Below are 25,238 nucleotides of genomic sequence, written 5' to 3'. Positions count from 1 at the left end.
AAAGGAGGATGACTGTACCAGCAGGTCATCTAAATAACATTGAATCCAGACCGGGAACTGTCTCAGATGTGCTGCCAGGGCAGCCATTACCTTGGTGAAAACTCAGGGGGCAGAAGACAACCTGAAAGGCAAGGCCCGGTATTGGAAGTGATGCCCTAGGTAGCAGAACCTGAGATATCTATGGTGTTCCTGAGTGATGGGTATGTGTAGGTAGGCCTCTGTGATATCTATAGAAGTGAGGAAGTCTCCCTGCCTAACCCCCTCCAAGATGGAGTGGAGTGAGTGCATTTTGAACCTCCTATAGTGAATAAAATGGTTCAGGCATTTCAGGTCAAGAATCGCCCTCCAGCCACCCGATGCCTTAGGGATTACAAAGAGGATAGAGTAATACCCCTGACCCTGCTGCTTTAAAGGCACTGGTTGGATAGCCTGGATGTCCAACAGGTGTTGGATGGCCTCCTGCATCAGCAACCTCCGGATCGGATTATTTGAGACTGGGCAGGTCCGGAAGAAGCTCGGGAGGCTGGAAAGGAACTCAAAGTGAAAGACCGTACCTAATGGATGTTCTGCACCCACTTATCGGAGGAGGACTGGTCCCTGAGATCAGTGAAGTACGCCAAGTGCCCCCTAATGGGAGGTGAGTTGGATCTAGGACTAGTTTTTGAGGAAGGAGCGCCCCCCACCACCTCCTCCGCCCCCTCAAAAGGGCTGCTTCTGCTGCCTGCCTCTCTGCTGCCTATCTGGGTATCTCTGCCTGGCAGAGAATCCTCCCTGGTATGGCCTGACACCTGAGTATTCCGCATCTGACCCTCGGAAGGAATCCTGACCCCGGAAGGAGGACCCGAAGTCTTGTCCCCGGGAGTAGGCGCGTCTGGGGTAAGAAGCAACCTGAAATGGCCCTTCTTCGGAGCGGTGGGAAGCACCTTCTGCTTGTTCTTGTTCTCGAATAGGTAGGGGTCCAGAGGTGTTCCGAAAAGGGCATCTCCCGTGAAGGGAGACGATGCCAGGCGCCACTTGTGGCATACATCTGCCTGCCACTGTTGCAGCGACAGCAGCCTACAAGATGCTATGGATGAGACGATTGCCTTGGAGGCAAACCTGGCTGCGGTCAAGGTAGCGTCCAACGAAATTGGATGGCTGCCACCAGTTTGTTGATGTTCTGGTGTGCTCTGACATCGGTGATGGGGATTCGTTGCTGCAGCTCCTTTAGCCAGAGTAGAGAAGATCGGTTGAAGAAGGAGGCAGTGGTGGCTGCCTTCACCGCCCAGGTGGCCACCTTTGTAGGGTGAGGTCCACCTTCCTGTCCTCCAGCTTCAGAGCATCCTCTGGTTCCCCTGGCAGGTTGGTAGGGGTATGCAGAGCCATGACCAGTGCATTGATGGAAGGCTGCGACAGCACCCAAGCCATGTCCTGATCCACGTTGAAGAAGGCCTTATCGGTGGATGTGGGCGTGGATCCCGCTGTGGGAGATGCCCATTGGCGCTTGATCAGGTCAAGAAAGGCCCTGGGGGTTGGCACCATGTCAGTCTCAATGGCCTGCTCAACGAAGAGGGTTTCTGCTGAGAAGCCCTGGCGTTGATGCGGTGCTTCTGCTGCTCTGTTTCCAAGCTTGGCGGCTGCCTTGACTTTGAAAAGAAATGACTTGTACAATGAGGGCTGGAATAACCCGGAAAAAGACAGCTTAGGAGGGGGCATGCCTTTGTCTTCAGATAGCTTATCCTCTCTAATCTCGCCTTCCTCGCATTCCAGGTCACTGTCCTCTTGGGATGAGGCAGGGGAGTTGGGGGGGGGTGTCCTCCCCATGTGCTACTAGGCCCTCTGGAACCCTAGGAGGAGATGCCACCTGTGACTGCATCTGTGGCTGCTGGAATGCTGCTGACATGCACTGCTGGAAAGCCCGGATCACCAGGTCCTGAAAGTTGGGAACTCCTGTGGGGGGTTGCTGGCTGGTGCCCATGCCCATCTGTGCAGGGGAGAATCCCAGAGGTGGTAGCCACCCCTGAGCAGGGTCCCAAAGACCTGAAGTGTCAATAGGGATTCTTGCTTGCAAGGCAGGGTCCTCCTCTGTGGCCCAGCTGGTTGAATGGATTCCAGGAGCCTTCCTTTCTGTTCCCGGGCCTGGGATAGTCTTATGGCTGCCTACCTTCTTGCAGATCTGCTCCAGTTTCTGGTGCCTCCGCTTTTCATACTTAGAAGAAGATTTGGAAAGCTTGGGGCCACCCTCTGCCTCTAACTCTGCCCTGGGGGAAAGGTACTTCTTCTTGACTCTTCTTGGCTCTAGCCTTTGCTCCCCCCCTTTCTGAGCAGCCTCTGGAGTGGCCACTAACCTGGACGGATGATCCTCTGCTCCTCCGGTGGGGCTGCTGGCTATAGCTACAGCTACCTGGGTCCTGCCGGCTTCCTCAGAGCTGCTGGGCACCGCCATCTTTGGTCACAATGGCACCACGTGCCAGAAACAAAGGGCACCGCTTTTAAAAAGTTTTTCCAAGCGACATGCTCCGAGGAGCTGCCGCGCGCCCTTGCCGCCAGTTTTCCTCTCCTCCTGCCGGTGCTGCTGTAGCCTGGCTCTGCTCGTGGCCCCCTCCAAAGAGTCGGGCCATGTGGAGGCAGCATGGGTGCTCCGCGGCACTTGGAAAAGCCGCGGTTCGCCGCTCGACCCTTGTGGGGAGCAGCAGAGTGCTCCGGCGCCGGTAGAGCCTCCGCAGCAAGGCTTGCCTTGGTAAGGCTTGTGCCTTTGGCCTCTCGCTTGCCCGGCAGAAGTCCTCACTGAGTGACCTTGGTCTCACTCAGTGGCCTGTGCAGCATGCCGCCCCTGAGGGCTTACAGCAGTCCTTTCTCAGCCCAGGGAGCTGTCCAGCTAGAATGAGGCTGCTTGCAGCAGGGAGGCAATTCCATTTGGCTTTTTTTCTTTGTTTTGAATATTTTCCCCAAGTTTAATGGAGGTCCAGGATGGCAAACCATCCAATTGAGGGACTGAGTCGATAACTGGGCAGTACCTGGTGGACCAGGGGCGTGTCCCAAAGAGCTTATCTGACTCAGTCCAATCAATGAGAAGATAAGGTCAACCCATCCTGGATACTCCTCTCCTCACTATGGAGAATGGCTTTTTACCCAAGACAAATTAGAGATAACATGAAAATTATATTGGCTGCATTAGAATATTACGAAGTACACCCTGGGAAACAAATGGCATTGTTATTTTTGGATGCACAGAAAGCTTTTGATAATGTAAATTGGCAATTCATGATAATGCAACTGCAAATGATGGATTTTGGGGAGGGATTTATAAATATGGTTAAAACTGTTTACAAAGAACAACAGGCTAAAATGATGGTAGATGGAGATATGACAGAAAAAGTGCCCATTAGTAAAGGGACCAGGCAAGGGTGTCTGCTATCTCCACTATTATTCATATTGACACTAGAAGTTTTGAACAGAAAGATAAGACAAGACAAAGATATAAAAGGAATGAAAGTTAAAAAGGAAGAATATAAATTGCAAACAATTGCAGATGACTTGGTATTTATTATTGAGGATCCAAGAGAAACAGGTCCAAAACTACTAGAACAAATAGCAGAGTATGGAGGAGTGGCAGGATTAAAAATTAATGAAGATAAACCAAAAAATGTAGTGAAAAATATAACAGAAAAACAGAAAAGAGAAATAATGGAGAAATTAAGTATTTAAATAGTAAAAAATGTAAAATATTTGGGAATACAGTTGACCTTGAGATGTGTAACTATTAAGGAAGATAATTATTATAAACTAAGAAATCAAATTGAAATGGATATAGAGAAATGGAAACACTTACAGCTATCACTAATGGGTAGAGTAGTGGTAATTAAGATGAATATGTTACCAAAAACATTATTTTTATTCCAAACAATACTGATAAAACTGGGAAAAAGTACTTCGAAAAACTAAATAAAATAATAGGAAAATATATTTGGCAAGGAAAGAAAGTGAGAATTAATATAAAAATGCTACAAGATTCTAGGATTAGAGGTGGATTTGGTGTACCGAATTGGGAATTATACTATCAAGCAGAGCTCTAACGTGGATAAAAGAATGGATATTACTAAGAAATGCAAGGTTACTATCCTTGGAGGGCACGATATGCAGCTGGGATTTTTCTGGGAAAAATAGAATACATGGTTATTTTCAGAGACACTATGTAAGAAATGGTTTATACGCGGGGAAAAATAAAATAAAAGCACTATATGGAAGAACCAATGTGGCTTTCAACGGTGGAGGCTTTGACACATCCAAATATTAGTAGTATGAAAAAGGTTATTAGCTACAAAGATATATTAATAGCGCAGGGAGAAATAAAACAAAAGAAAGAATTAGAAGAACAAGGGATTGATATAATAGGATGGTTTAAACAAATCCAAATACAAACAAGATATGAGAAAGTTGTTAAAAAGTCTGGTTTTAAAATGGAAAACTCAGAATTAGATAGGATACTCATGGGAACAGATGAAAAAATGATTTAAAAATTGTACAGTTAGCTACTAGAAGAAGAAGAGGTTAAACAACGATAAGATGGGCAAAAAACCTTGGATATACAATAGAACTAGAAAAAGGGCAATAATTATGGGAAAGGAATTATAATCTGACAATGGAGAGAGAATATAAAGATAATTTATATAAAATGTTTATAGATGACACATGACACTTGAAAGATTAGCAAAAATGTTTAAGGAGAAATCAGCTAAATGTTGGAAATGTCACCAATTGCCAGGAACATATTATCATATGAGATGGATGTGATGGATGCAAAAAGCTATTGGGTTAAACTACAAACATGGTTAGAGAAAATGATATATAAACCAGTAGAGTTTAAGCCAGAGGTATTCTACCAGAGAAATACAGCAAGAAGATTCATATTTGATTGTACAAATAATAACAGCAGCTAGAATTGTATTTGCACAAAACTGGAAAGCAGACAAAATCCCTTCGGAAGGGGAGGTAAGAAGATATTAGACTGCAGAAATGAATAGATTTGCATTGAGAATAAAAGACAAGGAGGAATGAGTGTCCTACAGGACATGGGGCGATTTTATGAGTGGCTTGAAAAAAGATATAAATAGAAAGAAAAAGGATCAAAACATGAAATAAGTATCTCAGACGACACATGGTTAATATAAGGGAGGGGAAATAAGAAAATATCAAAATGTAAATATACAGGCAGAAAAATGATATGAATTGACATGTTAAATAACAATTATAAAAATGTATATCTAAGAATGAACTTGGAAGGAAAAATAAAAAACATTTTAGAAAAACAAAGTTGAAAAAAAGAGGGGGGAATGATATATCGACTAACTGATGAGAAAGGGACTCTTCATTATCAGAATGAGAAAAAAATGTTATAAATGACTACTCTGAGACATTATATGATGAGGAAATTTTGGAAAATAAAGTACAACAATATTTGGAACAATCTGAACTTCCTAAGGTACCGGATACAGTTAAGGACATGTTGAATGAATGGACAACCATGATGGAAGTGACAGAAGCAATCAAGAGACAAAAAAACCCAATAAAACACTAGGGCCTGATGGGCTACCTGCAGAATTCTATAAACAACTAGAAGAGGTATTAAGTCCAGTGATGGTGGAAGTTTATAACGTATTATTATTAGAGACAAAAGTACCAAACTCATGAATGAAAGCAAATATTACTCTTATACTGAAAGATAATTCAGATTTAACACACATAAAGAATTATAGGCCAATATCCTTATTGAATACGGATTACAAAATCTATGCTTCAATAATAGCAGATAGTTGAATGAATTTATACATCCAGATCAGAATGGATTTTTGCCAGAGACAGATCAAAAACAATATGACAATGATTCTAAACACACTGGAGTATTATGAAATACACCCTAGAAAACAAATGGCGTTGATGTGTTTAGATGCACAGAAAACATTTGATAATGTTAATTGGCAATTCATGTTAGCACAGCTAAAATATATGGACTTTGGGAGGAGATTTATCAATCGACTGAAACTAATTAGAAAAATAGAAGAATATGGGAAAGAAGCAGAATTGAAAATAAATGGGGATAAGGCAAAGATTTTAGTTATGACTCTTAAAGATACACAAAAAGAATGTTGATGGAAGCAATATACAGATAGTTTAAAAAGTGAAGTATTTAGGAATACAACAGCAAAATGTGCAACAATTAAAGGATAATTACATGAAACTAATAGGGCAAATCAAACAAGATCTGGAGAAATGGAAAGACAATTGTCATTATCAGGAAGAATAGCTACTATAAAAATGAACATTTTGCCAAAAATACTACACTTATTTCAAACAATACCAATAAAGCTGGAGAAAAAAATACTTTGAGGAACTAAATAAAATAATATTAAGATTTGTTTGGATAAGAAAGAAAGCAAGAATAGACTTGAAAATGTTGCAGGAAGCCCCCCCCCCCCAAAAAAAAGAGGGGGGGGGGTTGACTACCAGATTGGGAATTATACTACCAGGCCTCGGTACTCACATGGGTGAAAGAATGGATTAGCTTGAGACACACAAGACCATTAACATTAGAAGGGCATGATCTTCAACTAGGCTGGCATACCTTTTTATGGTAAGAGAATAATAAAATACATAGTTATTTCCAGAGACACTATGTTAGGAATGCATTGTTATCAGTCTGGGTTAAAATAAAAGAACAACATTATTTGAAAATACCAATCTGGCTTTCCACTATACAAAACATAGTATAATAATTAGTGCTGTCTTGCTCACTTTGTGTATGTCAACATGTATATATCTGCCTAATCAACCAAGATGACTCTAGACAGTATAAAACAAAAGTAAATATTTAAGGGGATAAAAGCAATAATCATATGTATTACTAAAATATAGCCGATATGAGCAAAACAAAATTCTGAATGGAATAATTTAAAGCAACCAACAAGGAACTCTAGTCACCTAGACCCAAATACTGAGGAAAGAGCTAAATCATTTAAAATCTGAGGCCCGTTACATATCTGTGGGGAAATTGTTCTAGGGAACAGTGACAGCTACTGAAAATATATGTTTTCTATACCTAAAAAGGTATGCTTTAAGCCTAAAAAAGGAATTTAGTGATTTTTGGTGCTTTTTTTCCAGGTCAGCTGAATATAAAAATGGTCTGTTAATAGAGGTGGGGTGGGGGTCCTTCTGAGCCAATGTAAACTCTCCCTCTAAAGCATAAAACTGCCATTTACCACTGCATAGATCCACTCCAGTGACGTGCGGTCAGCTTTAAGCCTGGTGAGGCACTTTATAGACTTGTGGACTTCAACTCCCAGAATTCCACAACCAGGCATGCTCAGTTCCGATTTAAAGCGACAGCATTTTTCCTCCTTGCAAAATAAGTTTTCCCATTCTTTTTCTTCTCCCTCCCCCTCTCCCTCCCTCCTCCCTCCCTCCTCCCTCTCTCAAACAGACACACGGACACAGAGAACTTGGATCCCTCTCTCATTCACTCACTCTCAAACACAAACACAGAAGTTGGATTGGATATATTTTCCAAAGGCTTGAAAGCAGCTCCTCAGCCATACCCCCCTTCCCCTGCTGCCTTCCGATCAAACTTTTTGAATTCCTCCCCCCTCCCCACACGCACCTTTTCCAGCTGTTTCAGAGACGATTTCAACTCTGCTTCTCCCTGCCCTGCCCTGCCCCCCCCTCTTGAAAAGCCAGAGTTCTGTCAGACTGAGCTAGTTGCTCCCAGAGAACTCTAAAAACCCTCTAAAAATGCCCTCTACAGGAGGCGAGAGAATACGTGCCTCATTTGCATAAGGAATTCTTTGCTTGTTAACTCTTGCTTAACTCTTAAAAGGCGAAAAATTCCTTATGCAAAAGAGGCCCCTAGTTCTCTGGCCTCCTCCTAGTTAATACTGAGAGCAGACACCAAGCCACTGTGACTTGAAATCTGGTAGCAACTACCCTGGCTTTAATTATTTTTAAAAAATGATTTAAAATTCTTTCCTTTCCCTGAGAAGACTGGTGAGGCCCCGCCTCCCTTGCCTCTAGTGACTGCACATCCCTGATCCACTCAATACCTCTTCCCTAACCAACAGAAGGGGCACAGATCTAAAATATAAATGGCTGTAACCACAGTTCTAAAGCTCTGTTCACTTCTTTGGGACTCAAGTTCAAACTCCTCCCAAATGACCTTACAAAACAGATGATCAGTTTGTCAATATTAAGACACAAACATCAAGATTATTACCTACCAGTAATGGTGCCAGCATCTCTGTATTCCTTGCAGTCTGACACATTGTTTACCACAGCTTCACTTACATAGTGCTCTTCATAAATGCCTGTACTACAGGCTAGGACTGCATGATTAATTGTCTCAGGAGAGGGCGCAACAGCTGCCAAAGAATAGTCGTTCAAAACTGTGGCGTCCAGCTTGGCAAGTTTTACAGCAAAGTGCCTACTGCCATCAGAGGACCAAAGCAAGAGACTATGTCTGGCAGAGATTGGCAATGCAATCTTTCCTCTGTTGGCTTCCTTGATGGATCTGTAAGACATACACAAAAGAAGGAAAATTTAAGTAAATGAAACAAATTTAAGTAAATGAAACACAAACATCTAAAAATGTTTGCTGTTTAATAGTAATCCCAAAGAATATTTTCTAAATGTTACAGGCAACTGAAAAGCAGCATAAAATAGTCTCTTTTACTTCTAGATATTTTTAAAGATCTGTACATAGAAACAAATTCAGAAGGATAAAATGTGGGAATACTGCCAGAGTTTATGGAGGTCACCAATTCACAATTTCAACCAAAAATAATTAGGATAAGAAGAGAGTCTAGGAACTACAAATATTAATGATGCAAGTTTCTACATCAGTTTTAATTCCACTGACAAGGGGACCAGTGCAACTACATTAATCAGTTTAATTTAGCCATTGAGGATTCACTTCAAGAATATAAACCTAAAGAAAGGGAGAATAAGGTGGTGTTATAACAGGAGGAAGGGGTGATAAACAAAGCAACCCAAACTGTATATTATAACCTATGAAATGAAATATACATGCTGTATGTGATGATGGGTTTTTTCTCTTTTTTTTGTGTGTGTGTTCTTTTTTTTCCTTTTTTGTTTTTTTATTGTTGTATGTATGTGTTGTTTATGTAATAATTTTTTTTTTTAAAAAAAAGAATATAAACCTGCTAAAATTATGCTAAAATGTAAGTTTAAAACATAGATTCTAAGCTTAAAAATGGACATTGGCTTATCTGAGATGGCTGTTCTCTGGGAAGGTAGCTATAGCATCCAGGAATGAGTTAACCTCGTCTATCATCCAATGGAACTGAGTCTGCAATTGTTGATGTCCTGCCTCCTCTGCTAGCTCCTCCCAGCTTTATGACAAAGGCAATCTGCAGACTGATGTGTGATGAACGAAGAGTCTTTCCTTACTGACGCTGGACCGGACCTCCTTCAGGGCGGGGCTGGATGCTATCTCCCCCTTCCCAGAGAACGGGCGTCTCAGGTAAGCCAACACCTATTCTCCATTGTTGGTGGAGATAGCATATAAGAATGGGACATACCAGCACCTGGACTGTCCCTACAGATGGGCCATTTTCCAGGCCGAAGTCCCTTGGACCTCGTGAACTTGTTGCAAAACCTGCCTGCCAAATGCTGCATTGGCAGATGCATAACTGTCAATCTTGTAATGGCAGATAAATGATGATGGAGAGGCCCAGGTAGAAGCCGGACAAACCTCCTCAAGTGAAGCCTATGTGGCCAGGCCGTTGAAGTAGTCACATTTCTTGTAGAGTAGGCCGAGACACGACCTGGTAATGGCTGGAACTGCAATTCGTAGGCTTTAGCAATGCAGGCACGTATCCAACAACCCAAGGATGAAGGAGTTGCTTTGTGGCCCATGGAGGTCGGTTGATAGGAGACGAAGAGTGCTTCTGTGTGCCCCGGCAAAGAAATCCGACTGAGGTAAATGCGAAGAACCCTCTTGATATCAAGCGTGTGCCACTGTCTTTCTAGTTGGTGAACCAGAGATGGGCAAAACTTTGGTAGGACCAACTTCTGAGCCCAGTGGAACTTGGTGTTAACTTTGGGAACAAAGGTCTCAAAATGACCCTGTCAGAATGGAAAATGCACCAGTCTTTTCTCACCGACAAGACTGCAAGTTCTGAGATCCTCCTGGTGGAGGTGATAGTCACCAGGAATGATACCTTGAAAAAGGTAACGAAGACAGGTGTCCCTCAAAGACTTGATCGGGGATCCCTTGAGGGTGAGTAGCACCTTGGTCAAGTCCCATGTTGGATATCAATGTATGACAAGAGGACGGAGGTTAGCAGCTCCTTGCAGAAAACGGTGGACCAAGGTATGATGCACCAAGGATATGAACTCACCGGAAGAAAGGGTGGCTACCTGTTGCTGGAGAATATTAGGCGACAGGTCATTGTCCAAGCTCTCCTGAAGGAAGTCTAACACCCGATGGATTGGTGCTTGCGATGCAATGATGTCCTTGCCGGAGCATCAGGTAGCATTGTAGATGTGGTTGGTCAATGGACATCATGATGCCTGGATCATGTAAATGACACAAGAAGACAGACTAACCAAGATCAGAGTCCTCTGTTCAATCTCCAGGCGGTCAACTTAAGCTACTGGGGGTTTGGGTAGACAAGGGCCCCCTGGCTGAGTGAGATCCTGGAGATGGGAATCCTCCAGGGGGGGTGCCACTGACAGAAACACCAGGTCCAAGAACCAAGGTCGTTATGGCCAAAAAGGGACCAGAAGAAATTCCGCACGCTCCTCCAGTATCTTGTGGGTGACTCGCTGAATGAGAGGGAGAGGGGGAAAGGTGTAGAGGAATCTGTTGGGCCACAGACATTGAAGAGCATCTGTGCCTTCCACTCCAGGGGTTGTGTGCCATGAAAGAAACTGTGGCACCTGCCTATTGTCCCTGGTCGCGAAGTGGTCAATGGCTGGCATCCCATACTGGTTGATCAGCTCCTGGAATAGGTTTGGGTGCAGCCTCCATTCCGCCTGGTCTACTTGGGAGTGGCTGAGGCAGTCAGCCTGGATGTTCGACACCCCAGAGATACGTTCGGCCCTTATGGACAGCAGATGGGTTTCCACCCAAATCCCTCCTGCATCAGGGACCTGGAATGTGTCCCTCCCTGATGATTTATATTGGCCTTGGCGGTCATGTTGTCCGTGAGGACCAGGATGTGCTTGCTTGATACTACCTGCTGAAAGTGAATCAGTGCCAGTCGAACAGCCCTCCGTTCCAGCCAGTTTATGTTGTGCTGGATGTCCAATGGGGACCACTGACCCTGGGCCATTCCTGACAGTAGATGGGCACTCCAGCTGGCATCTGTGGTCAATGTAATGTAGGCCGGTTCTCTGACAGAGAGCCCCTGAAGATGGCTGGGGACAACCACTACCTCAGGGAACTGATCACCTCTGGAGATACTTGCACCATAGTCTATGAGCTGCTCATGACTGCTTTCTGGTTTGGAGGAGGAACCACTGGAATGCTCTGCTGTGTAGTTGAGCCCAGGGGACAATCACGAAGCAAGACACCATCTTCCCCAGCAGCTGGGAGAGGATGAGCAGCTGAACTCTGCGCTGAAGCTGCCAGCCAAGGTTTGTAGACTGTCCTGCCGTTCCTGAGAAAGATAAACCCTGCCCTCTGAGGTTTCTATGATCGCTCCAAGATGAAGGAGATGTGCCATGGGGCAAAGGTGACTCTTGCCTAGGTTTATTGAAAACCTGTGCTCTCTCAAGACCTGAAGGGATACCTCAAGATCCCTTTCTGCTTGACTTGGGGATCTGGACAGGAGAAGAATATCATCCAGGTAGCACCGGATCCTGATTAATGTGGCGCTGAGATGGGCTGCCACAGCGGCCAGGATCTTCGTGAACACCTTGGGGGCTGAGGAGAGTCTGAAGGGAAGGTCCCTGTGTTGAAAGTGCCCTCCTGAGAGCAAAATCAAAGGAATTACCTGAGAGTTGGGAGGATTGGCACATGGAGATACGCCTGTGAAATCTAATGAAGTGACGTAATCGTCCCTCCGGACACTCTCTAAGATGGTCTGAAGAGAGTGCATCTTGAATCGCCAGAAAACAATATAGCGATTCATTTGTTTTAGGTTGAGTACTTCCAACCCCTCAAGGCCTTTGGGATGATGAATAATAGGGAATAAAACCCGTCCCTGCTGTCCCTAAAGAGGAGGTTGAAGTTCCAGGAGATGCTGACTCTTGTTCCACGAGGAGTCTCTTTTCCATGTCCACGGGGCAGCGAATGAAAAATTTCAGGGGGTAAGAGAGGAACTTGAAGGAGACAAAATTTTATCATCTCTCTGATCCAAGCGTCCATGGTAGTCTCCTCCCATCAGGCAGCAAAGAAGGCCAATCAAGCCCCGATGGAATGGTTCGCCAGGTAGTCATTTTTGACGCCAGAAAGGATGACTCACACCCCCTCTGAAGGATCTCCTGTCCTGGTAACGCTGGCCACCCCTGGTTCTCCTATCCTGCTGGTGTCCCTGTTTAGGGGGAAACTGACATTGTGGATAAGGGATGTTGATTCCCCCATCCAACCCCCGAAAGGGCAATCGCCTGTAAAAGAGAGAGGAATGGCCTTCCAACCTCCTATATTGGGATGGTATGATTTTCTGTTTGTCCTTAGATTCTATGAGCAGCAGCTCCAGGAGACACCCAAACAGATGGTCCCCTGAGAAGGAAGCTGATGCAAACCACCATTTATTCCAGGTATCTGCCTGCCATTGCCAGAGCCAGAGAAGGTGCCTGGTAGCGATGGAAGCAGCAATAGCCTTAGAGGCGAACCTAGCCACATTTAGGAAAGCATCAGCAGCAAATTCCATAGCTGCCTTGAGCTTGTTATGGTCTTGATGGGACATCGTGAGTGACTGGGATCCTATCCTGAAGCTGTTTCAGCCATAGTAAGGAGGCCCTGTTAAAAAAAGAGGAGGCCATGGAAGCTTGACAATCCAGGCCGCCACCTTATGACCCTTCACCAAGATCTGTTCAGACTTTTTGTCCTCAGGTCAAAGGGACTCCTCAGGATTACCTGTAACTACAGATGGGGAAGATAGTGCCACCACTGGGGCACTCACAATCAGCACCTTGAGTGCTTTGGCCAAATCAGGACCCACATTGTAGAAATGCTTATCCTGACTATTGGAAAAGGCCCCGATCCTGGGGATACCCACTGTCTCCGCACTACATCTATGAACAACTTGGGGGAAGGAACTACCTCCTTCTCCACAGCAGGCTCTGAAAAGAGAGGGTCAATGGGACCACCTGATCAAGAAGGAGTAACCTGAGAGGCCTGGCTGCTTCCAATGTTGGCCACCTTACAAGCCTTAAAGAGTAGACATCTGAAGAGAGAGGGATTGAAAAGGCCCACAAAGGCAGGTTGATCAGAGATGAGGCCCTCATCCTTGGAAAGGTCTGAGACTCTTTGGGCTTCCTGCTTGCCTGAGAGTGAAGAATGGCTAGGAGACCTAGAGGCCCACCTATCTGGGGCACCCAAGGACCCCTGGAAGTCTCAGCTGACCCTATGATTCGAGGCCCTACTCCTAACTAAAGATTGTGGAGAAGGTCTCTGATGCAGCCAGGCCACCATTCCTTAGCGTATGGCCTCCACAATGATGGCTGCCATATTGGCCTGTTAAGGACTGGCCACCTGCAGGGGCAAGGTGGAAGGTGCTTCCAAAGCCTCAGGCCTAGGACTAACATGGGCTGACTGTGGGCCTCTAGATGGAGGTGTCACACCCTGTACCAAACCAGGGGAAAAAGCCCATGTCACTTCCGCAGCAGTAAAAACCACAGCCACGCGGTTTATGCGATGCAGGGAGAGACCTGCTTGCTGTAATAAAGGCTGCTCAACTTAAAATGGAGAAGGGAGCCAGCCTGTGAAAAAGCTGTAATATTTTGTCATTTTAGTTAATTTGGAATCGGAGAGACTAACAAACACGTCCAGTCCTGAGGTTAGATTGAGTCTTAAACTGGGAGAAGTTAGCAGAGGGGGCGAGACATCAACAATTGCAGACACAGTCCCATTGGATGACAGACCCATTCCTAGATGCTATATCCATCAACAATGGAGAATATGTTCATTTTTAAACAAATCAGTTTACTAAGTAATTCAAAGAGTTGATGCAGAGTCATTACTCAGCTCATTTTTATCAAGCATTCCAAATGTAGATGGCTAAAGTAAGATTATTGTTTTGTGCATTAAAAATAACACTCAGGACTACAATAGTAATTCTTAGATGTTTTATAGTTTACACTTTGTAATACTCTATTTATGCAAGAATCTCACTTTGACATAATCTTAAATATCCTTAAACCTTTAAATCCAATCTCCAAGAGATCAAGTTCCATGTATTGATAATGCTATTTAAATTATTTCAATAGTCAATGCTTGGATAAGTTTCTGCTCACAGTATTTCAAATGGGCTATAGCCGTGATGGCAAACCTATTGCACGCATGCCACCGGTGGCATGCGGAGCCATAACTGAAGGTAAGCGAACACTTTGCCTAGTCAGCTGCAGCATGCATGCACACGCCGGCCAGCTGTTTTTCAGCCTTCGAAGGTCCTCCAGGGGGGTCACACAGGGGGGATTGAATATGGATGTGGGTACATGCATGCACGCTATTGCACGCAGGCACAATTTTGGCACTGAGCCAAAAAATATTAGCCATCACTGGACTATAGCATAACTAAGCAGTGTACTTGCAACAGTATCGAAGATAAGAATTTTGAAGATTACTCCATAAACATGGCAATTCTTGTATTGTCACTCCGTTACGATAATTATATTTTCCTTGTCCTCCAAAATTCTATTAGCAGTACCATGCTAGGATCTTCTTTATGTCAACCTTAATCAATGCTATTTATTTTGTTTTTATCTGACTTATATTCACTGTTTTTCAGAAGGTGAAGGAAGCTTACACAGGGATTAGCCTTTATTTTTTCCCTAATCCAATTTACCAGATAATAATCCTGTCAAGCAGGTTGGACTGAAAGTATCATATTTTTCAGAGTATAAAACGCACCTTTTTCCCTCAAAAAAGAAGCTGAAAATCTGGGTGTGTCTTATACACTGAATACAACATTTTTGGCCTCCTGAAACTCTGCCCCCTTTACCAAAATGGCCGGGCATTGCCTTTAGGAGGCTTTCAGAGTGCTCCTGGGGGCTGGGGAGAGCAGAAATCAGTGAAAAATGGGACATTTTTTTGCTCAATTTTGCCCCTTCCCCAGCCCCAGGAGCACTCTATAAGCCTCCTAAAGGCTATTCATGCCCCCTTTTTTTTGAAAAAAAAACAGGCCCATTTCCGCAAAAAACGGGTCATTTTTGGGAGATCTGCAGAGTGCAAAAACTTTTTAAAATTTGCCTCTTCAAAATCTTGGTGTGTCTTATACTCTGGTGCGTTTTATACTCCAAAAATATGGTAACTGATCCAAAGAAGCCCAGTCTGTTCCATGACTAAGGGTAAACTTGAATCTAGGACTCCACCACCACCCCCCGCTCCAAAATTCTATTCAAATACTACCCATTATATCTTAGTACAGGGGTCGGCAACCATAAACAATCAAAGAGCCACAAAGGTCCCAACCGGAAGCCCCCTGTTCAATTCTGGAGTCGACCAAAGTCCAGTTCCCCCACCATAGAGTCTCCTCCTAGCACGGCATCTTTTTTCCTCTACCTTCCCTAACCAAAAGCCCTATCAATTTTGGAGCTGACCAGAAAACCTGCCCCTTATATGAGAGTCTTCTCCTGGTGCACTGTGCTTCCCCACCCCAACCAGAAATTCCTACCAAAATTGTGGCACCGATTGGCGACAGGGAGCCGCAGCAAAAGGATGAAAGAGTCACAGTTTGCTGACCCTTGTCTTAGTAGTTCCAGTGTTGATGTGTCAAAGATTGTAGCAAAATAGAAGTAGATACAATAGCCTCTAACTGTATGTCCTAAGAGAAAACACTTTTATCTTTTTATATTTTTGTCATAGAAGAATCATGATGGATCTGTTGAGGGACCATCTTAACTTTAAACTTAGGAAGTGGGTGTAAGTATTATCTGTTCGGTGTCACTATGATTTTTAACAATCACTAAGCAAAAAGTTAAGCAATGATTACTTATATAGATTTTCTTCAACTGTTTTGCCTATGAACTAGAATTTAAGCCTGCAGTCTTTGTTTCAAATTACAACATACAACCATGAAGATTTGAAGACATTAATAATCTCATGATGGAACAGAGAAAGTAGATTTTACCCCCATACACACATACCCCAAATAAATTTTCCTTGTGCCACTTATTTTTGGCAAAATCTTCTCTGTACAATTAGGAAAGTTAACAGAGCAGATTTTTGGAGGTGGAAAAGTAACAGGAGGGCAGGAGGACAGTGTTATTTTGTATTTGTATTTATTAGTTTGTCAAGCATGTACAAGATAGCAGGTATAAATATAAACATGGACATGAACGAAAGAAATAATTACAAATAAATGGTAACAATAGGACCAGGAGACTGTTTGGCACGCTGGTGCACTTATGCATACCCCCCTTTATGGATCTCTTAGGAATGAGGTGAGGTCCACGGTAGACAGTTTAAGGTTGAAGCTGTTAGGCTTAGAGGATGTAATTTGAGCCAGGTAGAACATTCCAGGTGTTGACCATTCTGTTGCTGAAGTCATATTTTTTACAATTGAGTTTGGAAAGGTTTAGTTTGGGTTTGTATCGATTGTTTGCTCGTATATTATTGAGGTTGAAGCTGAAGTTGCTAACAGATAAGATGTTGTAACAGATAATTTTGTGTACTGTGCTTAGATCATACCACAGGTAGAGCAGTTAAAACACAAAACAAAAACAGATTGTCCAAACCCAAATTTCAAGCCTGATGACATACTGAATTCTATTGTGAGTAGAGGAGTAGAGTACTCTTCTCATGAAGTACCTCTGGACCCGCTCAATCGTATTAATATCCAATATACGGTGTGGATTCCAGGCAGATGAGCTGTATTCAAGAATTGGTCTGGCAAAGGTTTTGTATGCCCTAGTTAGCAATACAATGTTACTGGAGAAGAAGCTTCACAAAATTAGGTTAACAACTCTTAATGCCTTTTTGGTAATGTGCTACAGTGGACTCTGGGGCTTAAATTGTTAGAGATGAGTACTCCTAGGTCCTTGACAGAGTGAGGGTTGTTTACAATGTCATTTCCACCCAACTTGTATTTGGTGTTCTGATTTTTATTGCCATCCTTCGGGATTGGGCAGCCTATAAATTTAATAAATAAATAAGTAAATAAATAAATAAATAAATAAATAAATGTGTACGACAGGCTTCTCCCCGCTTGCTCGCCCCACATGCCCAGTTGCTGCTTGCTCTCTCTCTCTCTCCCCCCGGCGGTCTGCACCATGCTTGCCTACCTGCCTACCCACCCACCCCTCACTGACTTGCTGATCCAAAAAACACCGTCACCAGCACCAGAAGCACCACAAGTACCAGCACAAGCACCACCACTTACAACACTTGAAGTCAGAGAAAGCAGCAAGTCGATCTCCTCAACTGAAAGTCTTCCAAAACTTTTTGCAGCAATACTGAAACTTCCAGAAGTATGATGGCCTGGCAGTGTCAAACAAAAATCTAGGTGGTGAGTACTGTATGAAACATGGGTTCTCATTAGAGAAAGGTGTTCATGTTTCCAGAGAATGAAAAAAATTCCAGATCGAGGCGTCAGACCTGCAGCCAGTTCCTTTTGGGATCTTTGGCCTGCCACAATTCTATTCTACTATGCTGTTTCATTAGTAAATAATTGGGAGGGGAAATAATGAGTAGAATGTGATGTTGCCAAAATAAAATTCCTTTCTGGAATCCAAGGTCATCCTTTGTCTCTGCACCTGACCGGAACTGGATGGGTGGAATTGCCAGCATGGAATGAAGATTGGACCATGTTATTGGACTTGTGGGTGTCCATCACATGGTCCAATTATCCTAAGAGCGGATAAGTTAGTAAAACAATCCATGTTAAGTTTCCCGATAAGCCAAAGGGTCCTCCTGGGGGGGGAGAGGTTAATTCTGTTGTTAACCCCTACATTATTCTCTTCTCAGAAAACATTTTTCTTTTAAGGAGAGGCCGCCTGTCAGGCCTGCAGCTATATTCCCTTTGGGATCTTTGGCCTGCCACACTTTCTATTATTCTACTATATCATTTCTATTGGGGGGATAGTATGGAATGGAATGCTATGTAGCCAAAATAAAATTTGTTTCTATAATCCAAGGACATCCTTTGTCTCTACACCTCTGCACCTGACCGGAAATGGATGCGTGGAACTACCAGCATGGCAGTGGAAGATTAGACCATGTCATGGACGTGGGGGCAAGATCTTGAACTTTCAACTGGGTGGAAAAAATCGGGAAGCTTTCAGATTCGGGTTTCCCCCAGATGTGCCAACATGGCTCTCTTAATAAATTGGAACTTTGAGCAATACTTTGCCTTGGATTCTGATTTAATTTTGGGTGTTATTTGGAACCCTGACATTAACCCAAATCTTCCTTAAAATACTTCACCAGCTAGCACTGCAGTGGGTGCTGACTCCCAACACTGACTTGACCCCGGACAGCATAAAATATCAGTGAAGATGGATATAAAGCCCATGGGAGTACTAGCAGATAAAGGATTGCTTCTCTGTCTGGAGACAATCTGCAAACATTCCAAAGCTGGAAGAGGAGCTGCAGAGGAGGACACCTGAATTTTAAGGCATCTGGGGAAATGATTTTAGATTAGATTAGATTTAGATTTATTTATTTATAGGCCGCCCTTTTCCCTGAGGGGACTCAGGGCGGCTTACAATCAAAAAAGGAAGGGGAGTGTAGGATAATACCAAAAAGAAATGTGCACAGTAAATTAGACAGTAAAACTCAACATTCACTCAGCATTCGGGAGGGGCGAAAATAAGATTATCCCCAGGCCTGACGGGTTAGCCAGTTCTTGAGGGCTGTGCGGAAGGCCTGGACGGTGGTGAGAGTACGAATCTCCACGGGGAGATTGTTCCATAGTGTCGGAGCCGCAACAGAGAAGGCTCTCCTCCGAGTAGTCGCCAGTCGGCACTGACTGGCGGATGGAATACGGAGGAGGCCAACTCTATGCGATCTGATGGGACGCAGGGAGGTAATTGGCAGAAGGCGGTCTCTCAAATAGCCAGATCCACTACCATGGAGCGCTTTATAGGTGGTGAGTAGGACCTTGAAGTGCACCCGGAGATCAACAGGTAGCCAGTGCAGCTCACGGAGGATCGGTGTTATGTGGGCGAACCGTGGTGCGCCCACGATCACTCGTGCGGCCGCATTCTGGACTAGCTGAAGTCTTCGGATGCTCTTCAAGGGCAGCCCCATGTAGAGCACATTACAGTATTCCAGCCAAGAGATCACAAGGGCTTGAGTGACTGTTGTGAGGGCCTCCCGATTCAGGTAGGGCCGCAACTGGCGCACCAGGCGAACCTGGGCAAATGCCCCCCTGGTCACAGCTGAAAGATGGTGGTCAAAAGTTAGCTGTGAATCCAGGAGGACTCCCAAGTTGCGGGCCCTTTCTGAGGGGTTTAAATTTTGTCCCCCCAGCCTGAGTGATGGTATGTTGGTCAAATTTTTGGGAGGGAAACACAACAGCCACTCGGTCTTGTCTGGGTTGAGTATCAGCTTGTTTGCTCTCATCCAGTCTTTAACGGCTTCCAGTCCCCGGTTCATCACGTCCACCGCTTCATTGAGTTGGCACGGGGCGGACAGATACAACTGTGTATCGTCCGCATATTGGTGGTATTTTATCCCGTGCCTTCGGATGATCTCGCCCAGCAGTTTCATGTAAATGTTAAATAGTAGGGGGGATAGGACCGACCCCTGCGGCACCCCATAGGTTAGGGGCCTCAGGGACGATCTCTGCCCCCCCACTAACACCGACTGCGACCTGTCCGAGAGATAGGAGGAGAACCACTGCAAGACAGTGCCGCCCACCCCTATCTCCCGCAGTCGTCGCAGAAGGATACCATGGTCGATGGTATCGAAAGCCGCTGAGAGGTCCAGGAGAACTAGGATGGAAGCATGGCCTCCATCCCTAGCTCTCCAGAGATCATCAGTCAATGCGACCAAAGCGGTTTCTGTGCTGTAACCGGGTCTGAAGCCAGACTGGAAGGGGTCAAGATAGTTAGCTTCCTCCAAGGTACGCTGAAGCTGGAGAGCCACCACCTTCTCAACAACCTTCCCTACAAAGAGGAGGTTGGAGACTGGACGATAGTTATTAAGAACAGCTGGATCCAGAGACGGCTTCTTCAGGAGGGGTCTTACCACCGCTGTCTTGAGCGCGTTGGAGCCAGCATTTGAAGGTGGTTGAAACAGTTGTTTTGACACATGACTGAACAAGACCAAAGCAACCACCCCGGTGCCGACCAGATGATTGGACCAACTTGTGCAGCCAAACGTGAGTGAAATCAACCCTCCCTTTATTTCAGGACCACCTAATTGGGCCCTGGCTCAGCCCACATTCTCTTTCCCTAGCAGAGGCTTTGCAATGCACTCAAGTGGAGATTTTTACTCCTTTCACACAGCGACAAGTGAAATGACACATTACCCTGCAGCTGAGCCGCAGACAGATCCCACATCAACATGAAGAAATCAATCCAGCCAGCAGAAAGGGACTTGAGCCACATCTCCCCCTAGTCAGCCACGAATGTTTGGGCTGCAGCCTATGAATCAACCATCATCAGGGTGGGCTTCCTTCCCAAGTCATGGATAGGAGAGATACCAATGGGTGCCTGCATTCCCTCAGCAGATGGCACCATGTCAGATAACTGGGCAGGGGCCAACCCAGGGATTGACACTGACCACTGACCCTCACCACTGATTCCAGCCCCACCTGCAATGCCCCACATTCCAACAGAGAAACAATGGCAGAAGGGATGAATGAGGGGGAAGCTGCAGGATGGATAGCGTAACATTGTGATGAGGTGGCTCCTAAGTTTAGAGATGCAACCGGGTTCCTTCCCTCGGGGGGAGAGGGGCAATAAAAGGCTACTGTTGCTGTCAACCTAGCCACAAAGCGTCAGAGTGTTTGACTCCAGCCCAATCTCACAAATGTGCACACAAACCATCAGTGTGGTAAAGAGAAGACCCTGGAATCCACCAGAAAAGAGTAATCTGGGTCAACAACTATAGAAAGCTCATCCCCAAGCTAAAGTGATGAAAAGGCCAACCAATGGGGAAATCCCTTCCACCTCAGAGGAAGAGAATAGCATCGATGATCCAATGGTGAGTGCACCCATCTGTCCCTTTGCCATCTAAGTCAAGTTCCAAGTACCCAAAATGGGGGTGAAAGGGGAAGTTGAAGCAGTCATGGACACCAGCTACACCCGATGCTTAATCAGCATGTCAACTAAAAGTGACTAAGCATATGCACAAGACCTCTAGCCCATCCCATTCGGTTTGAGCAGATAGATGGAATGATAATTGGGGGACCCCAGCCATGCTAATAACAAACTGGTAAAGTTGCAAATACGCTACCACTGAGAGCTCCTCAGATTCATTGTGCCTCCAAAGTTGCTGGAATTAATTATCTTGGAGCTTGCATGGTTGGACAAGTGGATGCCTACCATAAAGTGGGAAGACGGTGTTAGGAAATTGATTATCGGATTGGGCCGCTACCACTGGTGGAGCCAAAGGGCCACCCAGGGACGAATGAACCCTATAGCCCAGAACCTGCAGCACCCGCAGCAGACACAAAACCTCCAGAGATCCAACAAGTACCAAAAGTCTACAGGGACTTGGCGGAGGTGTTCAGTGAGGAAGATGGCAACTATCTTCCCCCTCACCAGCCCACAGACTGCGCAACAGAATTCAAACCTATGGCTACCCTACCAAAGCCGAAAATGTACTCCATGACTCCCAAGGAAATGGTTGAATTGAGGAAGTACATCATCATCAATTTGAAGCGGGGCTTTATTGAACCAGCAAAGTTGAAAGTAGTGGCCCCAGTGGTCTTCAGAGAAAAGAAAGATGGTGGTTATTCATCTCTGTATTGATCTGCAAGCCTTGAACACAGTATGCATGAAGAACATCTATCCTCTCCCCCTCATGAAAGATATGTTGAACCACTTGGCTAAAGGCAAGATGTTCACCAAGCTGGACTTGAGAGAGGCATATTACCGCATACGAATCAGAGAGGGAGATGACTGGAAGACCGCTTTTAACTGCTCCCTTGGCAGATTTCAATTCAAAGTCATGCCATATGGGCTACAAGGAGCACCCACAGTCTTCTTGCAGTACATAAATGAGGTGCGACATCTTGATCTTCTCTGAAATCCTGGAAGAACACAAGAAGTTGGTACGGCAAATCCTGGAAAAACTTCTATATGCAAAATTATTGAAATATGCATTCCAAAAAACCTCACTAGATTACCTGGGTTATCGCATCTCCAATGAGGGGATAAAAATGGATCCAGGAAAAGTGAAAGCTGTGTTAGACCAGAAACCACCAAGTACTCGCAGACAACTACAGAGCTTTCTTGGATTTGCAAATTTCTACAGACAGTTCATTCCAGCTTTTGCAGCGATTGCCCTCCCATTGACTGAACTATTAAAAATGGGACCTTCCCCTTTTAAACCAAAAGCAAACCAATCCCTAAAGTGGACAATGGACTGTCAAAAAGCCTTTGAGAAATTAAAACGGATCTTTGCCCAAGAGCCCATACTGCAACACTATGACCCAGAGTGACAATTCATATCCAAATGAATGTCAGTGATGTAGCAGCAGTGCTATTGCAAAAGAATCAAGAAGGCTACCTCTTACCATGCGCTTAAGTCTCCAAAAAACTCACCACTACTGAAAGGAGGTGGGCCATTTGGGAGAAAGAGGCATATGCAATCAGGTGGTCCCTGCTCACTTGGAGACATTTCTTGGAAGCGGGGGATGTGCCGTTTGGGGTCTGGACTGATAATAAAAACCTTGAAGCTCTCAAAGTCCATTGAAGACTATCTCCAAAGCAAGTTTGCAGGGCACAATACTTCCAAAGGTTCCAATTTGAACTGAAACACATCCCTGCAGGGAAGAACTTGTTGGCGGATGCCTTGTCAAGAAAACCACAGTATGACAGTAAGAAGGAAGATATGGTTCACCCCATTCTTTCTTCCTCCCACCAAAAGGTGGCCCAAATCACACCCCAAGCCAAGATAAGTTGATGACAGCGATGAAATTGGTGCTCCCGGTAGACACGTGGCTCAACAATAACCAGAATATCCTAACAATGAAAAATGGCTCAGCCTGGAAGGAGTCCAAACTTTACATTCCCATGGAGTTGAGGCTGAAGTTCTACAGCGAAGCCATGATACAAAACTAGGAGGCCACTTTGGAGTCCAAAAATGCTCCACCTTGCAGGTGCCAATTTTGGTGGCCAAAGATGAAATCGGAAGTGGAAAATTACATAAAAAGCTGTACTACTTGTGCAACAAAGAAAATACAGCTGGGGAAGCCTCCTGGACTACTACAAGGAGTGGCCAGCCCTAGCCGACCATGGGAAGAGATCACAATTGACTTTATCGTCCAGCACTCAGACAGCAGTGGAAATAGGGTAATCTGGACAGTTATTGATTTGTTTTCCAAGCAGGTGCATTTCATTGCTTTCTCAGGGTTGCCGTCACCAAAGAAATTAGCAAAAATGTTTGTGAAACACATTTATCGCCTGCACAGAGTGCCCAGGAGGATCATTCCAGACTGTAGAGTCCAGTTCACAGCCAAGTTTTGGAGAGAGTTCCTGAGGTCCATTGGGTCCACACAAGGACTCAGCTCAGTGTTTCATCTCAGCATCAACAGTGCAGTGAAGAGAGCCAATGCAATGATGGATAAATATATCTGGTGTTATGTAGACTATCAGCAAGACAACTGGTTGGACTTGCTACCCTTCGCCGAAGTGGCATACAACAACTCGGTCCACCGCAGCACTGGATTAACTCCTTTCCAAATTACCAGTGACATGGAATTTGTTCACATGCCTGAGCTGCCTAGAGAACCTCCCTCCTCCATGTCTCTGACTGAATGGATGGACATGCTAAAGAAAGGATGGGAAAATACCAAAAAAGCTCTAGCAGAAGCAGTAGAAGCCTACAAGAAGCAAGCTGATAAACACCACTCGCTCCAACCCCCCTTTCGTGTGGGGGACAAAGTTTTCGTATCTACCAAATGCATAAGATTAAAAATGCCTAGCAAGAAATTTGGCCCAAAATGTTTAGGTCCATTCCCAATAGAGAACATAATTAACCCAGTTAAAGTTCAACTCAGTCTACCCAAAATTCTAGGGAAAATTTACCCAGTATTTCATTGTAGCTTGTTGAAACCAGTAATTAGGACCAGCATAAGACCGTCCACCCAAGCTCCCCCTCCTCCTGTAGTGATAGAAGGGGAAACACATTATGAGTTGAAAAAAAATCTTAGACTCCAGGCTGTGTAGGGGTCGCTTACAGTATTTAGTGCATTGGAAGGTTAGGTTTGGTTAGGTTTATTTAGCTTGTATGCCGCCCTACTCCCGAGAGACTCAGGGCGGCTAACAATAAGAAGGGAAGGGGGTACAAAAATAAAAACAGAAATTAAAAATTCAGCAACAGTCATAACATCGGATGGGGCTGGATAATTCAACAGCCCCAGGCCTGCCGGAACAGCCAGGTCTTAGTTGCTTTGCGGAAGGCCGGAAGGGTAGTAAGGGTCCGGATCTCAACGGGGAGATCGTTCCATAGGGCTGGAGCAGCCGCAGAGAAGGCCCTCCCCCTGGGAGTCGCCAGCCGACATTGGCCGGCAGATGGAATCCGGAGGAGGCCTAGTCTGTGGGATCTAAAAGGTCTTTGGGAGGAGGCAGTCTCTCAGGTAACCAGGTCCGATACCATGTAGGGCTTTAAAAGTAATGACTAGCACCTTGAAGCATGTCCGGAGACCAATGGGAAGCCAGTGCAGCTCGCGGAGGATAGGTGTAACGTTGGTGTACTGAGGTGCACCAACGATCGCTCGCGCGGCTGCATTCTGGACTAGCTGAAGTCTTCGAACACTCTTCAAGGGCAGCCCCATGTAGAGCGCGTTACAGTAATCCAGTCTTGAGGCGACGAGGGCATGAGTGACTATCTGAAGGGCCTCCCGGTCCAGATAGGGTCGCAATTGGTGCACCAGGTGAACCTGGGCAAAGGCCCCCCTGGTCACAGC

The 25,238-nt window shown here is 45.0% G+C and overlaps 1 protein-coding gene across 3 annotated transcripts in view; it reads right to left on the bottom strand.

Moving 5' to 3' along the window:
• The window catches only part of TRAK1 (trafficking kinesin protein 1), a 448,828-nt gene that overhangs the window by 292,685 nt on the left and 130,905 nt on the right, over window positions 1-25,238 (bottom strand). For 2 of the 3 annotated variants that reach the window (XM_087712995.1, XM_087712990.1), the window contains exon 2: window positions 8,247-8,536. The gene's annotated coding sequence lies outside the window, so the exon portion shown is untranslated. Of the gene's footprint in view, window positions 1-8,246; window positions 8,537-25,238 lie in introns of those variants that run through there. The other variant, XM_087712992.1, reaches the window with a different exon arrangement.

This window comes from Thamnophis sirtalis, unplaced genomic scaffold (assembly GCF_051295495.1).
Source record: "Thamnophis sirtalis isolate CommonGarterSnake01/CBP01778 unplaced genomic scaffold, rThaSir2_p1.2 scaffold_4, whole genome shotgun sequence".
NCBI lineage: Eukaryota > Metazoa > Chordata > Lepidosauria > Squamata > Natricidae > Thamnophis > Thamnophis sirtalis.
This window is presented reverse-complemented; position numbering and strand designations above follow the sequence as displayed.